Here is a 4,859-nt window from a genome sequence, read left to right on the forward strand (position 1 = left end):
AGATTTGTCATCACTAACCTAATGATTTTGGATGATGAAAGTGGGCCTCATTGTATGCAGTATTGTTTATGTAATGAAAGATGTGGCCTCTCCTCTTAGTTAATGGGTTTAAATGCAAACATGCTTTCTCAGCAAATCTCTCCCTGGAGTACTGCTTTTGCATTTCTCACTAATAAATGCTTTGCAGCTAGCACAGCCATCTGCCCATTCAAATATTGCCAATAAAATCAGGGTAATTAGAGATAAGCAGAAGTTGGGATATATTGTACGCTTCAACCAGCAGTGGTCATTTAATATGGTATTATTGAAATATGTATGCTTGAAGCACAGCTCAAGTAGCTTTCGCATCCAGATCTGAGGGTGAGTCTGTGAGCTGACAGAACTGCTAGCAGAACATACACCCCCTGATCCCTATGTTACCTCCTCGTCACTAACACAGCTCTCATGGGAGGGCAGTGAAGAGGTACCCAGAGCTATGCAGCGTGTTCCCATCCAGTCAACAGAAGCTGCTTGTGTAAAGGTGAATGAGGGATGAGGTCAACCAGAAGCCATATGAAAGTAAGTTGAACGTCACATCTTGCAGCCTCTCATTGATGTAATGCTTACGGAAAGGTCAGCTTCAATGCACTGATTGCTGGGCGAGTGCCATGCTGCAGTACAGCCCCTCCTGGCAGGAGAACTCATCCTGTGTGCACTGCAGCATGGACGATGAATGTGCGTTACTGCAGTCTGTTCTGTGACACAGCATAGAAGGAGGCTCTCAGAGAGTACCTGGGCTGTACATCTGAAAAGTAGTTTTTCGTTTCAGAACCTTTCTAGCTGGTATAGAAACCATTCACACACAAAGGTCCCATACACATAGCACATGACAGTCTATTAAAATCTATTTCTAAGCCTATTTCTAGGCCTCTCAGTAATTTATTTTTTTTTTTGCCCCTGGGAATATAGATTGTTGTGGAATATTCGAAAGGATCTGACACCACACGTAAATCATACTGTAAATGTGGGGATTTAAAACATTTCAGGACTAGGCTTCCTAAGAGTTGCAGCCTTCAATTTCTGAGCTCTGTAACTTTGATATGGTCAATTTATCATGCTGCCTAGAGAGGTCCCCATAATGAACTAATTAAGTTTCAGATACACAAGCAGTGACTATGGTTTTTTACTGTTTTACCAAACTGAGAGCTTAATAGTCTACACAAAATTAAAATACTGCCATAGCTAATTTAATTGTTCCACTATACTGCATAACTGAAACAGCATTTGTGAACTGATTTAAAGTCTCACCACATTCAAACTAGATAATAAAGAAATCCAACATGCAGTTATCTGCTGAAAGCTTTCAACTCACTCTTCTTCCTGAAATGGTGCGGGCAGTTCCCTGAGCAGCAGTCTCTATGAGCATAACATCAAGAGACAGCAGTGTCCAGCAAACTGCTGGATCAGAGTTCGGCACAGCATCAGCTCTGGGCTCCGGAGACACAGCATTAAACTTTTTTTTGCTTATACAACAGAATTGCTAGACAGGCTCCACTTTGCAAAAAAAGTAATCAAGCAATGCTACAAGTGCTTAGAACAGCAAAAGAGATGGAATCGTGCATTACACGACTGCTTTAAGGGCATTCCCATAGGGATAGGAAATCCAAGAGGAGCAGCAGAATGCTCACTGCAGTCCTGTGGAACTGTGCCTAGAGCAGCTGTCAGCTTTGCAGAAAACAAAATTACAGCATGTTCTTCTTCTGACCAGGACATGAACTAAGTGCCTAGTAGTCCCATCTAACAAGGAGGACAACTCTTCTACTTACAGAGTGTCATACGGCAGCTTGGATAAAAGCACTTCAAGAAGAGAGAGAAAATATTTGTCCATAAGAGAAAATGGAGAGCCAGCACAATGAAGTGGGAAGAATGTTAACAATTTACCAAGCTTGATGAGAATGCAGAGCAGAACTGTTAAGAGTCTTCAGCCACTGTCAGGGTGAGTTTAAACAGAACAAATCTAAGCTTAACCACTTTTAGACTACAGAGTGTTGATGTTACATGGACCACTCTCCTGTGCATCTAAATCGATAGGAAAGCCACTAGATTATGAAGTAGAAGTACATCTGTGGCCAATAATATCATGATATAAGCATGAGCTCCTTGATACATATATATAATAGTTATGTTTAAATGTTGTTTCACCACTTATCTACAAACTATAGAGGTATTATAGACAGCACTCTTGTTCCCATAAGGAAGCCCAGCCTTCCTGCTGGGTTTCTCTAGTGCCAGTGCTGGGTACTAAGACAGTTTTTTCTTCACCTATTTAGATACTTTTTTCTTTGCGTGAGGCTCCTCTTCTCTCTGTGAGACTCTAGCAGCTTCAGCCATCTCTAGGAAGAAAAACACAATAATCCAGGAGTGTATTTATTAAGTTCAATAAAGCTAATTAAGTAAAACGGCCCAGAAAATAATAACATTTTCAGTTCCATGCATTTATGTGACTTCACATAAAATTCAACAATTTAAAAAATATTTTTTTTGTTAAAACAGAAATTCAACCATTTTTAGATATTAACTAGTCTCTGTTCACTTTGAATGAATGCAGCTTTTAAAGCTTAGAAATAGGTATGTAGTATAAAATGATAAATTCATGTAACAAGGGCCATGGTTGGTTTCAATAGATGTCATTTTTGTTACCTCGGTAATGTAACAGGATCTGTGTTGCTGAGACCCTCAATTTTTAGGGAAATGCTTATGCCATCTGCTGGGAAGTTTTGAAATTTGCCAAGAATTTTTTCACTAATATTTTATTTTACTGGCTTTTAGATGTTGAATATTTACACCAGTTGTTTTTTTTCTTTTTTAAGATCTGTGGGTATATGTAACATAGCTCAAAGGTACTTAAGGAGTTCTGCTAAGTAATTGCACCTGTTTCTATGCCAAGAAATTGGTGATGAAAGTGATGTGGGCTTAACTCTCTTGAGGGAAGCATTGCCAGAGTTTAACTTAGTTTTCACTTAGACATGCAAAGTTAGTAAACGTTTTCTGAAATGGCAAAGCTAACATAGTTCTCTGACCTGTAGCATGAAAATAATACAAGGAAGGTGAGTACCATGCAAGCATATCCAGCAAAACTGCTCTTTGCAGGATTAGTGTTGGATCATACTGAGTATGGTCTGTTGCCACACACTAAGTGAGAGACATAAAAATGCATGTTGAATAAACAGTGCTAGCTGAGATTAATAACCTGTAGAAGAAATATTGTCCTGTTGAGCAGTTATTATAAGATATGAGATCAATCTAAATCGGATTGGAACAGGCAATTTTAATTTTAGAATTTTCTTAGAATTTTTTCTCTTTATAGCCTTTCAAGTTTTGTTAATGTGTTTTGATTGAGTAAATAAGCACAGAGTTTGTTCTTTGTTGTTAGTGGAGTGGCATATGAATGATAGGGACTTGTTTGCTCTAGAGGGTGCCGAGAAATTGGAGCAAAATGCTGCTGCTCAGCCTAAGTACATCTACATGATTCTCAAACATTTCCAGGGATGCTGACTCCACCATCTCTCTAGAAGACATTTTTCAAGTTCTCTGGTGCAACTTGAGGCCGTTCCCTCTCTTCCTATCACCATTACCTGGGAGAAGAAGCTGACCCCTACCTTGCCACAACCTCCTTTCAGGTAGTAAAGAGCTATAAGGTCACTCTTGAGCCTCCTCTTCTCCAAACTGAACAATCCCAGCTCTCTCAGCAGGCCCCCCATAAGGCTTGTGCTCCAGACCCCTTACCAGCTTCGTTGCACTTCTCTGGATGCACTCCAGGGCCTCACTTTTCCTGTAGTGAGGGGTAGAAAACTGAATACAGCACTTCAAGGTGCGGTCTCACCAGAGCTGAGTACAGGGGGATGATCACCTTCCTCCTGCTGCTGGTTGTGCTATTTCTGACACAAGCCAGGATGACACTGGCTTTCTTGGCCACGTGGGCACACTGTCAGCTCGTGTTCAGCCAAGCACTGACCAACACCCCACAGATCCTTTTCCTCCACACAGCTTTCCAGCCACTCTGCCCCCAGCCTGCACCATTACATGGGTTGTTGTGGCCAAAGTGCAGGACTGGGCACTTGGTCTTACTGAACTTCATCCCATTCGTCTCAGCCCATCAATCCAGCCTGTCAGAGTCCCTCTGTAGAGCCTGCAAGTGGAGGAGTCCAAGAGAGGAGAAAATGATGTCCCGAAAGTTAACTATAGCCCTCAGCCTTACTTGGCTGAGATGGTACCACTGAACCTCATGCCACTGACTGCTGGGCTGAGCTTGAGTTCTGCTGTGCAGCTGCTGCTGAAAGGAAACACTGCTGCAGCGGGACTGCTGCTGCCACAAAGCTGAGACTGAAGTGCTCTGCCTGCAGCTGCTGGCAAAACAGGCCAAGATGTGGCTGCAATAAGGCTGCAATAAGCAGCGACATGTCGGTCACTTCTGGCAGGAAGCTGAGGATCACAGAAACTGCGGTCTTCTCATTCTAAGATTGTAATTTTGATTTTCAGACAGTGGCATTAAACTGCAGTGGAAAGGACAAGCATTTCCCTATCAGTTTACACTGGTAATGCATTATTAATTATGCAGAACTAGAGAGCTTAGCTGGAGGTCTTTGAGAAAGGTTTTCAGCAATACTCCTAGAAGCAGGGCAGTTCAGATGCTGTTGAGTATTTTCCAAGTAAAATATGGTTTGATTGAAAATAAATAACTAAATAAAAATTGGTAGCTTTTTTTTTTTTTTTCCAAGTAATTTGTTTGGAAGAATACTGCAAAGAAAAACATGGGCTTTGGATCTGGAAGTTACACTTGAGGCAGAGCTTTTTGTTATTATCATTTCTAATGTTGTAAT

General features: G+C 41.3%; 1 protein-coding gene across 3 annotated transcripts in view; it reads left to right on the forward strand.

Annotated features, from left to right (window-relative positions):
• OSBPL6 (oxysterol binding protein like 6) overlaps positions 1 to 3,563 on the forward strand; it is a 93,656-nt gene extending 90,093 nt beyond the window's left edge. For all 3 annotated transcript variants that reach the window (XM_042875043.1, XM_042875044.1, XM_042875045.1), the window contains 2 exons: positions 1,808 to 1,975; positions 3,526 to 3,563. The gene's annotated coding sequence lies outside the window, so the exon portion shown is untranslated. The remainder of the gene's footprint in view (positions 1 to 1,807; positions 1,976 to 3,525) is intronic.
• Positions 3,564 to 4,859: the final 1,296 nt, after the last annotated feature.

This window comes from Lagopus leucura, unplaced genomic scaffold (assembly GCF_019238085.1).
Source record: "Lagopus leucura isolate 7727_CA_CO unplaced genomic scaffold, USGS_WTPT01 Super-Scaffold_100012, whole genome shotgun sequence".
Lineage (NCBI taxonomy): Eukaryota > Metazoa > Chordata > Aves > Galliformes > Phasianidae > Lagopus > Lagopus leucura.